Source organism: Coloeus monedula (genome assembly GCF_965178545.1).
Source record: "Coloeus monedula genome assembly, chromosome: 6".
Classification (NCBI taxonomy): Eukaryota; Metazoa; Chordata; class Aves; order Passeriformes; family Corvidae; genus Coloeus; species Coloeus monedula.
The window spans coordinates 44,124,723-44,138,411 of record NC_138786.1 but is presented as its reverse complement, the minus strand read 5'-3'; positions in this window follow the sequence as shown (position 1 = coordinate 44,138,411).

Sequence of the window (13,689 nt, the reverse complement as noted above, 5' to 3'; positions counted from 1 at the left end):
AGCTGAAATACAGAAAACCTTCAATAAATAACTGAACAATAAACCAACATGAAAACCTCATCTTCTCTGAGTAGTAAAGAAAGAAGCAGAGAATCCTCTTTGACAAGTATCAGTCATGTGCAAGTGCCAGTAGGGTGCTTCTAAAGCATGTAGCAAAGCTATGGTAGAAGAGGGAATTTAACAATCCCAGCAATATAATGTCTCACATTTCCTATTTACTTCCCTTTTCAATTTTTAAGATTAAATTCAAGTGATGTTATGGTTGAAAAGTTTTTGAGCAAGACCACTTACTCCCTTTCCTAAAATAAAGTATTCTTTTCTAGGATAAGTCAGATTCTGAGATTTCAGGATATTTGCATTCAAAGAATGCAGAAGGGATCTCTTCACGCAGCCTCAGACTTGGAAACATAGTCAGTGTGGTCCTACACATGACTATGAAGCAGCAAACACCTAAGCAGCTGTGCAGCAAAGAGAATTGCATATGCAGAGACTAAGAAAGCCTGAAGAAAGTGGTGACTCTCATAACTGCATCCCAGGATATAAGAATGAACCCATGCTAGATACTTTCCAGCTTGTAATAGAGATACATAATCAATTATTTTCAGAAGATCTCTAAATCTGTAAGATCAGGGCTGGGTTAGACAAGATCCAAGGACAAAAGACACTGAATTAAAAGGCAGTTGAAAAAAGAGCTAAAGAATATGAAGCTGAAGCCAAAGCCCCAGCAGAAACCACTTTTGTTCTCATAGCTGGGGGCAGAGTCAGTGATCTTTCCTGATAATAAAAAGTAAACAAAATAAAATGTGACAAGATATTCCTCTTGACAGATGGTTTAAATTTTAATACATCCTGCTGATGTTTAAGGGCTAGGGAGACTTTTTACTGTTTCAGCTGCCAAATCAGTGTGAACTCTTAAGCATATATCTTTTCAATTTTCAGTTTTCCCAACTGTAAGATGGAGACAATGGAGCTATATATTTTTACACTGTTTTTTTCAGCAACTGAAGATAAGTGAAGGTTTCTGTGGATCTTGTGAAATAGACCAAATTGAATGTAGATGCTTCTCATGTTCTTAGATACTTACATTGCTGGTCAATGGAGACACACAACAACTGTGTCACTTTTCTCTAGTACAAGAACTGAGAAAGACCACTTCTCAGTCAAGCTTCAAACTGTCTCCAAGTGCTTTGTGACATGAGAGAGATTTGGACTCAGGTTCTGGATCTATCTGATTTTAATGTAATAAACAATTTTTGTCCAAACAGAAGTCTGTCTAGAGCCACGAACATTGAGCTGAGTTTCAAGATAAGCAGAGGGGAAGGTACAAAACCAAACCTCAATATATCCTGTGTCTAGTTACTCGCACAGCCGTAGAAAACAAACCTATGTCTCTGCATTCTCCTCAATCTGCCCCTCAGACCACATAAGATTCCTGTAATTTTTCTCTCTCCCTCAGTAGAGCTAGTATTGTTCATCTTAGGCTGAGCTCACAGACAACTTCCAAGATTTCAAAATAGTACTTGCAGCAACTGCAAAAATGCATTAATAGCAGGTGTTTCATAGTTTTTTGGTTAAATTTTTGGTGTCCTGTATTAACTTCAGAATAACAACACAGTCAGTCTTTTTAGGATATTTTCTTCGTAAATCATGTCCAGTTATAAACTAATATGTCCTGATAATTATACCACTTCCCTGAAAAATCCTAAAGACCTTTATCTCCTTGAAAAATGAGAGATTACATTCCAGTCATTAGACGTGTTGCTTTACTTTTCTGAGTTTTAACATAGCTGATGTCTGACTCAGAAAACAAATATTTAAATCGGTTTTGCTGTAATCAATTTCTCTACGTGAACAATAGGATTTCAGTCCACTCCTACACTGCTAAGAAAATTTCTGCCAGTTAGGGCAAGTAGTATGATATGAATCTACTTTCCCCTGTATTTGCAGAGCCGCAGGTACTTGTTTTACTTTGCCATTAGCAAGTTTCACTTCGGAAACTGTCGGTATTGATTCAGTTTCTATTAGCAATATATGAGCCCAGCTGGCTCAAGAGGTGCTTAGATCCATTGTGGAGTAGGATTTGAGACTCTTGAGCTGATGTGACCTCAAAGAAGCAAGATAGATAGATTTGAACCTTTTGCACTACAGCAGTTCACTCCTCACACCACAAGCTGCATAAGTCAGCATGATGCCATGGGGAATATTACTTTTCCATCAGAATCCCAGTATTTGTCTTGTGGTGCATCCTCTCAGACACAGCTGCTGCATTTCACTTTACTTGTCTCCTGGCACTTTGTTCTTACGAAAGAAAATTCCAATTCCTTCTGATCTTACTGACAGATGGTGTGTTCCATTTTCTAGTACTATCAGGCATATAATCTCAGTGGCAAAATTTCTCATTGATTTAAATGCACTTCAATATGACTAATTTTCTGGTGGAATGTGTTCCTGATTTTCAGAATTCCAGGTGTCCAGTTGCAGATGGGAGGTGTTCCTGAAAATGTTTTTATAACTGCTCATGAAAATTATAAGCTAAGGGTTGAGATTCTGGAGTAAAACCTATCAAAGTAGAAAAAACCCCAAAGTACGATCAATATTAAGAAGGCTCTAGATCTAATCTATTAAAAGCAGACAAGTCAGATATGTCTTTTCATTTTATTGATGAAATGAGATTAACAATTTATATTTGAGCTCAGAAATCTCAGCTGAGTAAACAAAGGTCTTCCATCCAATCTTCATAGTTCATATTCTCATTTTCAAAGGACCCATATGGATTTGCAACAGAACTACTGAGATTCTTACGCATGAAGACTGAATGAAAATGTATATGTATAAAAACACCAGAAGAAACAATACAATTAGAAGAATGACGTGAATTGTTAACCAAGGAAACAATTGTTTTTAACTAAAATCTGAAAAGTGTGTGTTTGCATCAGGACAAGAAAGCTGTTGCTCTGATAAGGCCACAGCAGAGATGACTTCTCAGCAGAAGGCTTGTGCTCTAATAGCGGGAGAAAAGCAACAAGCTGCAACACACTGTGTGCCATTTCTTTCCCTGCCTTTTATCCCAAGAGAACTTGGTCTAAGATTTGTGGAGAATGAAGCAAAAACATATCTTGAGGTAAAAGGTTCGGATACCTGGTGTTCCCCCAGCTGAGTCTGAAATAACCCTAGGTGATGATGCTTCTAGACTTATTCCTTGGGGAAAACAAAAGTATTTAATAAGCCTGTCTTTATGAGGAATTCTTCCTTCTTGCTAGCCTATAGTCCCCTGAAATCAACCACACTATCATATTTAAAATTCAGTAAGACTTTCATTGGGGGAAAAAAACCCATAGAAACTCTTTGCATTCAGAATAGTAAAATCATGCCCTGATCAAAATTAATTCTCATAGGTAAACATCTCCTGATGTTATACAGATCTGAAATTTGGAGCAGAATTTTTTGTATCAAATAATTATTTTGCTGGAGGTTCTTTAGACTTCTTTGCTCTCTTCATCTCCGTGAACATGACTGCCAGCATAGTCACCATATTAGGAGTGGGTGACCCGAGGGGAAGATGTTTCATGGGCATTTTGCACAGAAAAAGTGTTCAATTTTCTCTTCCAAAAGTGAGGTGATGACTCTGTCTGCAAGACTGGACTCTCATTTTCACCAACCATTTCTTTAGGGGATAAGTAGCCATTCAGTTGAGTGTCTTTTAATGTTGTTAATCCAGTTAAGTGCTTGAGCCCGACAATAATGGCTAACCCATCTGAAAGCCGCCCATAGTTGTCAGGATCTAGCAAAAGGGTGCTTCAAACACACTGGCTCATACCCTGCAGCTGAGATGTCTTCCTCCCTTAAAGCTCCCCTTCTGCGCATCTTTCTGACTTGGTTTATTTTGTCATGTCGAGTAATGTTGTAGCTGTGACAATCTTGTTTCCAAAGTCTTTAGCACTCATTCCTGACCAGTTTATCTCAGAAAACTCTTTTCTTCCCCTTCAATCATTTATTAACTATAGCTGGTATCTACAAAAGCTGTTATTTCACAGTGTTTAAGTTTTGTATGATGCTATTATGGCCATAAGGTAGAGGATCATGTACTGGGAAAGATTTTCTGATATGAAAATCAGTTTTTGCAGAATTCAAATGTTCTGAAGAAAAAGATGATTAAAAAAATTTGTTCTGGGTTTGCTCATCACCAAACATATTAATTGCTGTAATGTAAAAGTAATTGAAGTAATTATTTTCATGTGTAAATGCATATTACATTGCAAAATATTTTAACTTTATTCAGTGGGCCTAAATTGAATAATTTCAATAGAACTTTGAACTGCACTTTTTATAGTCTTTTGACTGTTGCATCTTTCATTGGACGCATTACTGCTGGAAATTATACATGCTGTATAAATGTATACATGGACCTTTTAAATAAACTTGTTTATTTAATACACCTGGTTGCAGCTGAGTAATTGGCAATAAACTCTGCAATTCAGACCCTGTTCCTCCGGTTTGAGGAGGCCAAACTGCCAAAGAGATGGTGCTGGTCAAGGAAGGACTATGTAACAAGCCTCTGGAGAAAGGTTTTGTGAATCATGTTTTTGGATGTAAGTATATAAAACCTACCCAAGCTTCATGCTGCAGTACTGGTGACTTGGCAACCACTTCTATGTTGCAAATTTGCTTACAGCCTAGCTACTTAAAATGTTGGATTATGTAAATGCTGTTGCTTGCTATCAATATTTTTGGATGGGTACGTAAAATGTAGACAGCTGCATATTAAAAGGGCCCTGTTGTGAGCTAGTTGGAACAGATTGCTGTTTTGAAGAAGTGCATGTTTGCTGTGCAAAACTGAAAGAGAAACTGGACACTGAAGAAAGGAGACTTGTTAGACTTCTCAGCTCCTATGATTACTGGACAATGTACCCAAACCAAAATATCCCATGTCAGGAACAAGGGATTGTATTCATAAATTCAAGCACCTACAGTGTGGGCTTCCATACCTGAGATAGTTATATAAACTTTTATAAGCACAGTAATCTGACCTGAATGTGGAGATTAGAGTTTAGTATTAAACTGAAGGCTGTTGGCAAACTGTTTGATCAGATTAGTCACAGTGTGAACTCTAATGAGTGTATATGAACAGGGTTTCCAGTGATCATGAAGTGGTTCCAGACAATACACAGAGATGTCAACATGTGCTCAACATGTACCTAAGTTGCTTTGCTTCTTACAAATATATGTTGTGTATGCCAGATCATAAAATTCAGTGCTGAATAGATCCTTCAAAATTTTCTGGAAGATTACTGCTTATATTCATCAGAGGATTTCAAAGAAATTTGCAGGCACATACTATGGCTATAAGTATTTCCAATGCCATATGACTGAGAGTAGTGGTGGTAAAATCCTCAAGAGGTTAACATTATAACTATTTACACTGATGCAGTCATCAGAAAGGCACACATAAATAGAAAGCAAAATGATTAAACCAGCCCAGATTACTGTGTGCAAGTCAGAGCCTGCATCAACAAAACCTGAGCACTGTGGCTGACACATAGCCTATCCTTGGCAGCTGTAATGAGACATCATAGGGGGAGCAGAAGGCTGAAAATTGCTAGGGTCAAATTCAATACAGCCTCCTTCAGGCAATCCTTCCCATAGTTCCTTTTCAGTTCTGTGGTTTTTAAAGCAGATGTGCAGTTTGTTGGATCCTCATAGGTGCCCAAGGCAGTAGATGCATCTTGCAGTTGGTCTTTCTTGCACACAAATTTATTTGTCATTTGCATACTGCACTGTACCAACTTTTCCTTTCTTAGTATGCACTATGCAAAACATCCTCAGCTCTACCAGTTCAGAGAAGGTAAACAATTTCCTCAAAGGCACAAAATAAATTGGTGACAAAGCTGAAAAAAGGACTGAATACCTGGGCCGTCTGATCCCTTTGCAGTAACTTTTTGGTAGCATTCTTTTCAGAAACTGCTCCAGTGCCAGTTTTTAGGAGAGGAGCTGTATGCCAGACGGAAAGAAGTTCAATTAAAAAATAAAGACAATCAGCTCTTTATGATTTCTTGCAGGAAAGCTTAATGACATATCTCAAGTTTTCACATTTGTGTAGCTGAAACTGGTTAATTTTTCTCCATATAAAACAAGATATCAAGAGCTTGACAGTAATGAAACATTCATTTTCTTTATCTTTTTACAAGGCAGACAATTAGTAATTTTATGGTTGAAAAAGCTCATTTTTAAACCTTGCATGAGGATGTTATTGCTAGACCTATTCTGATGTCAACTTTGTTGAAAAATAATGAGTGTGACATTCTGAATCTGCTCCCTTCTGAAGGGGGAAAAAATCCTTCAAAACAAACAAACTGAGAAATTCTTTTCAAAAGGTTTGCAAGTCTTGTACACTTGCTCTTTTGATTTGTCAAGACAGCTATAATGTATACTTTCTCACGAAATTTATGCTTCACATAACTGGCCTTTCTATGCCCATTTTGACTATCTTTTCCTCATTGAGTGGAAAAGCTCCTTTCTTAACCTTTCTCTTTTGTGCTGGCTCTTCCAGTGCCATGCTGCACTGAAAGTTCGTCAGTTCTGGCTTGAGCAGACTTGTTTGCAATTGATAGCCAGGTATTACACAAAAATATAGAAACGACTGTTCAGCTGAAGATCTTTTTTCCCCTCAAATGCAGTTACGAGTTTTCAGGCCTTGTTTGACATCAAGAAAAGTGCTAGATTCAATCTCTAAGAGTCTTTACTTCAAAGGCTTAAGCAATTTTTACTTGAGACTCTCTCCTCTAAAGTTCTCTTCAAAAAGCGGAGAAACGACTCCTCCAGGATTTCATAATAAGCCTTGATTTTTTTTCCCCTGTCTGTTTCTATGCCAGGGAAATAAGCCCAAAGGGATGCAGCATAAAATTTTATCAGAGGAAAAGAAAAGGAATAAGAGTAAATAATCATGATAGGAAAATATGAATGATAAGACTAAATTCCTGCCAGTGCCTTCTAAACTACAAAAATTCAATAAGGTGTCTGGCTATTACTTTTTGGCCTTGTAAGTGAAGTTTCAGAGTTGATTGCTTCAGTTTGGAGAACATCAAACTCTGAGCAGATCTTAACCTGCAAACCAAACCCAGAGCCCTGTGCCTTTTGATATTTGAACAGTGAGCTTCTCAGGGGGAGTTCAGGCTGCTTCAAAGCTGCTTGTTTTGTCTCCCAGCAGATGGTTGTGTTCTCCTTCCTAAACTAAACAAGCCGTCTGGGATCTTTGAAAAGACTAATATTTATTGAAATTATATAGGCAAACTGAATGTAACTTAATAGCTTTGCAGATTTTGTTGACCTGTGCTGTGCAATTCCTCTTGCCATGGAAAGAAAGGTTTACTAGTATGTGTATTCTCTGAATGGCTGTCGGTGCTCACTGTGTTTGAAGTGGGGGCTCAGTCCCATGGAGAGAGTTTTGCTGTATAAGTTAAGGCCAACCAGGCTTCTGAAGTTAAAACAGAAAACTCTTTATTTTCAAAGTAGTAGTTCAATGTTTAACCTGAAGGAGACTGTCCCTTAACTCCTTGCAGACAGTAATTTGAAAGCTTGATTTTTATTTCAGTTATACCTGTACACCTGCACTTTTTTAGCAGAATTACCATATGAAAAAAATCTTTTCGTCATTCTTTATTTTGACTTGATGCCTGGCCCTGAGCTTACTGACATCTGAAGATGTTTGAGGGCTGTGCTTTCATGTTTGTGTTCTCTGTGGTCAGCATGCTCACAGGCACTGGCCTGACAGCTGTTGTTGTGGCAGGCTGGAAAGCACAAGTTGGGTAGATGCCTTACTGTTATTTAGGTGCTGAACTACTCATTGTCGATAATTTAGCTTTGAGGGTATGTACTTGAAACTTTGTGGGTTTCATGGGATGTAATACCAGCACTGTGAACCCCAAAATGAGGGCAAAGGAGTTAAAGCCTTTTTGTGGCCAACAACCCCTCATGCAGTTGTGCAGCTCTATCATAAGCCACAGCACACCATGCTTAGTCAGACACTTTCAAGTTCACAAAGATCATTTCTATGATAACCTCCATTAAACTGATTTGTAGAACGTTTCATTTTTTCACAGCTTGGACATATCTTATAAATTACAGGAGTCAGGACCTGTTATATCATCATAATGGCTTTCCTGCAGAGGGAGGTTTGAAACAAATCTCTTCAGTGCTATGGGGATCCTTTTATGATTGTGAGCATCAGCATGTAGTCGTCTCCTTAAAATAACATTACGACTTTCATGATTTTTCCTTTGTTGTTGCCTTTTGGTATTTCCCCGGAGTTGCTTGCCCAATTCCAAACTGGTATGTTTTACAAGGGTCTCATGCTCCCCTCTCCAAGAGATGCAATATTGTGCTCCTGCTGTATATGCTACTAGCCTGTGTTGTTGTGTTTGAGTTTAGAAGAATGCCTGCTTTTTCTATTAACAATTAAAAATAAAAATCTGTTTCCCTCTTGCACTACATCTCAGGGGAAAAAAAAAGCTTCAGTTTTCCATGCAATACTCCCGTAACTATTTGAGTTGGTTCAGAATAGTTAAGAATGTTTTTACTATTTTGGACGTTCTTTTTTTTTTAAGTTAGAAGCTGTATCATGAGGAAAAAATATAACCATGGTAAGAAGTACCAAGATCTGTCAGCACTAGTATTTGCAAGCCATTGTTCTATACTGTCTGGATGAGGATTTTGGTTATGTTTTATGTAATGTGTAAGCCCAAATAGGGTGTATAGAACTTTGTAACGGTCTGAATTAAGATATCCACTTTAAACAAAGCTTGCCATTATATCCATTACATAGAATGAGATATCCATTTTAAACAAGTTTTCATGACACAAAATGTCAGCAGAAGTTTAAGAACTAGCAGTGTAACTGTTAATATGGGAAAAATGGGAACTAAAACTGACTAAAAATTTGGGATGTTGACTGACAAACATTCATTGTCACACTGTGGAATTAAAAATGTGGAGTGATAAGAAATGGAAATTAGATTAGAAAGTCTCCTTATTACCTTTCATTCTCACTGTCATCCACCATGACATTCAGGCGCTATATGACCCAGGGTAAAATGTAACAGATATGAAAGATTGTCATTTCAGCTAAGAATAGTATTTTTAGGTATCTGAAGCCATTTTTAGTTTGTCACAGATAAACAGCCACACTGATTTTTCTGGATTTACTTCAAGTTCACACCTTCATTTCCCTGTGAGCAGGTGTGAATGCTTCTTTTGAAGAGAGCAGCTGTGAAGTCCAGTCTTTGGCTACACCTTGTGCAAAGCGGCTCTCATGAGAAAGCACGCAAATGAAAAGGCTGAGCGTTTGTTGCGAGGCCTGGTGCGTGCAGAAGCTCCCTGCTCTCTGAATCACAGGCTGTCACACTCTCGTTAAGTGGCTAGCAGTGCCAAGGATCGTGACGGCTCTGTGGAGTGCAAACTAATTATCGCCAACAATCGTGTCTGCTTATTTCTCGCATGAACGGATAACATCTTCAGTGGAGCTGGTCACATATCATCACTCAGGTTTAAGGGCTGTTGATTGGACAGGGGATGGTTTGTGGCTATTCATAAAGAGGAAGAGTGAAAATACGGCCAGTTTTAGATTTTATAACTGAATCTGCAGTTCCAGGGTAATTACCTACTAAATACACTCCAAAATCTCTTCTAGATGCAGCAGGTGAAAAGTGCAAAATGCGGAGGATGCAGAATAAAGAATTATTTAGATCCTTACAGATGTTTTAGGCACCTCTTCCCATAATTAAAGCAGGTCTCTGTCAGCTACTAAAAAGGTCTACTCATACAAAATGCTGAGTAACTCCTACAGTTAATTTTTCACCCTCGGTTTCCAGACTGTTCACAGGGCCCTGGTCTGCAAGGTATTGTACTTTCTTGGGACAAGCTGACTCCACACAGACTCAAAGGCACATTCTAGAAATAAATTTAAGAACTTTCTGAGCATTGAGCATGGTGCAGATCACCAGTTGTAGATAGGCACACAGTGGTCTTGGGAGCAAGGATGGGAACTGAAACGGTGCTTTTTTCCCTTTCAAAAAGGAAGGTTTGATCTAGGACTAGGTAGGAACCAGTTACTCAGTGACTAAAAGCAAAGACAGCTGGTATCTGTGGCATACAGGGAGCTCCTAAAGACAAGAAGGAGAGATAAAGTGGTTTTCTGTGTGGCAAGAAAGGATAACTCTGCAGTCCAGGAAACCCAGGAGCTAAGGGATCTTGCAAATGTATATCCACATGCATTTTTCTGCTTACTGTGGTGCTGCCATTGGAGTGATGGCTGGAGCCGAGATGCAGAGTGACTGCAGTGAAGAAAGCAGTGGTTTTAATGAACTATCATAGGTAAAAAGCCAAAACAAAGCAGAAAGATGGCAGTTTTCTTACCTGACATAAACTCCTGCTGGGAAAATATGGACAAATTATTTGACTTCTGATTTTCTTTTTAAATTTATACACCTAGGAGCAATTTCATAGCTTCCCCAGGATGTATTACCAAAGTCACTGTCCTTGAGATGAAGACTGCACCCAGAAGGCTGGTGACAGTAATTAATGTGAGTTACTTGGGAAAAAGGGGGAAAGAAAAAGAAAAGCTTCTGCCACTGCTGACTACATTTTATAAGAGTAAAGCACTTCAATAAGTATTCCAAGACTGTAAAAAACTCCCTGTTTCATACATTTCTCTCATCTGTCCCTCCCATCTGTGTTTTTGCATGACAACTCCCAAGAGTATTGTCACCGGACTAAATCATGTGAAGGACATTTCTCAAGATGTCCTGATTCATTGTAAAGTCATTCTTCCCTGGAGCTGCTGCTCTTCTGAAAGAGAAAATCAAGTTTTGTGAACTAAGAACTCATGATTGTGCTGGAGTCCAGGCTCCCCTGTGAAGATGCTCATGACAAACATCTGGATGCTGGATTTGGCTGGTCCTGACTGCCAGCTGATTCGGAGACCACTGTTCTTTTAATGCATTTTTCTCTCTCCCTCTTTGCTTGCATGTCTGGAAAAGGACTTAGATGCTTTCTGAGTAGCTGTTTTCTTCCTTGCACAGGTCCCTATTATTGATTCTGAGAGTGGCATTGATGGGCAGTGCTGCCTGCTCTCCTAGCTGGAAGGCTCTCGGTGATGACCTGCCATGAGGGAAGGGGGGCACTGAAAGCACTGAAACTTTTGAGATCAGTGAAAGAAAAAACAAACCATAGAGGAAAAGCATTGAGAACTTTCTCTCTCCTGCAGAACAAGCTGCTTGTCAGAGCACCACTATTTTGCTGGACCCTTTCTGCCACCTCTGAAAACCCTCTCTCTGATTCAGGTTCATATCCAGTGATTAATCTCTATCACTTGATAGAGAACCTGCTCTTTAGGTCAGACTTTGGGACATGGAACAAAGGCAATGCAGAGAGGCATTTCCCTGGAGAAACTCTTGAGAATTTCTGCTTCTCTGGTGCATTTTGGTATGTGGCCTTGTGCAGGGATTCGCCCTCTTTCTTCCTGCCTCTTCCACTTGTGTCTTTAACGCTGCCTCTCCTTGGAGCTGATGGCTGATGGCAATGAAATAAATGGGCTCTGTGCAGTGCATGATCCGCTCTGCATATGGACAAGGGGGCTGCAAAAAGGTTGTTATTCAGATATTGCAGTAACCTTGACTCATGGGGCAGGCACTCAATGCCAAGGCAGCTAGAAAAACAGACTACTAGAAGGAGTTAATCAGAAGATAATATGACTTCTTTGAAATTCTCTCTGTATGAGAATCTGCGTAGAACAAAGCTGTAGAATACCTAAAATAATGCCAAATTATGAGTTGAACTGAAAGAAATATAAAGATCATGCTAAATGGTTAGTACAATTTGTACACACACAATAATGCAAATATATTGTAAATATGCAATATAAATGCATAGATGTATAAGGGGGACCAAACCGGCTCTTTCAGAACATTACAAATGATAGTAGTGACAGCCAGTGTTGTTAGTGCTGAGAAGCTGTAGGAACTCTCTGTGTTAACATTTATGCCCCTGTCAAGGCTGTATTGTTTTAATGACCATATGCTCCTTATTCATGGAGAAGTGCAGTTCTGAAGCTTAGTGATGCCAAAAAGGTATAGTCATTTTAGGAGCTTAAGATTTCTAATTTTTCATCAGGAAATGAATTAATTATTGGACAGTGTCAAAGAAATAATCCAGGTCAAGGCTGGCAGCTCAGATTCTTGGCATTTTCCTTTGTGATTGCCAGGAAAACATACATTTTACTGGGGAATATAATCTGATGAATGTGGAATTTTCTAAATTGGAATTTCATTTCTCTCTCTCTCTCTCCCAATATCCTCCTAGATGACCTGGGATAAATTGCTCACTGTGCTTTAATTGCCCCATCTATATGACAAACAATATGGTACAGAACTTGAATTTCGATACATGAAGTAATCTTGACTCTGATCTCTCATGTGGACTTCTAATTTCCTACCAAAATCAATCTGCAGCATCTCAGCAAGTCTCATATTCAGAAAAAGCTGTCCTCCCTGTCTTCTGACTTCTCAGAGTTTCTTTTAAAGATATATCAATCTGGTTATTTAATTCCCCTAATTCTGAAACTTGTGGTCTCTATTTTCATTGTACAAAATGACGAACCGAAGCCGTGGCTTGCTGACTTATCTAAGGTCACACACTAAGTAAGCATCAGTCAGAGGTCTGACTTTGAGTCCCTGTTTGAAAACACAAGATAAAAATACTTATCTTGGGCATGATTTAAGAACAGCTTGGAAAAAGAGCTTTCCTAGGAAAAAAAAAGTCCAGGTATGGCCCATGCATTTGAGATCCCAGGTCCTCTAGATACCTTACTGAAGGAGGAGACAAGGGTGAAATGTGAAGGATATTTATGTAGTTTGCTAAGGGTACAGCAAAGGAAAAAAAAAAAAAGACGGTCAAAAAGATTGATCAGGTAAGTCAGTGAGCTTGACATAAGGGTTAGGACTTGTGACATGGATTAAAGATTATCTTGGAGACTTACAGGACACAGGGGATGTCAGTGAAAGATAAGAGTTAGAAAAAGTCAGCAAGATGAGGACCACACTTATCTCTGCCTTGGGTATAAGAGACCCAAAGAAGCATGCCATTTCAAGCTGCTGAGGTATGCTGATGTTACCAAGAATGAGGACAAAGGGGCAAACTTGGAAAACACAAGAGAGAATGCAGGCCCAGATTTCTAATTCTTCTGACTCTTTGGATTTACTGTCACACAGACACAAATTTAGACCCACTTGAGATATGTCTGTGTTCAAAGGTGTTTTGAAATAAAGGACATAGATATAATAATCAAGTGTTTGTAGTAGTTCTGTAATGTTGAAATCAGTTCTGTATTTTTATAACAGCTTTAATGTAAATAGGTAAAAAAATGTTTCCTAAATTTTTACTAATCTGTATTACTTCCCTCCAGGGTGAGATATAGTAACTATCTGCAACTGGGAGCAGGAAGCATTTAGAATGATTGTCTGTGTCTGAGCAGAAATGAGAATCTAGGTTTATAACTGCACCCACTGGAAGTGTGACACTAGAAATGACATATTTTATGGAAAACAGCTCAAGGCAACTAGTGATTAAGCCATCAAGCAATCTGAAATCAAGCGATACTCCTTCTCAGTAACACAGTTAAAATCAGGTAACTGTCAAGGG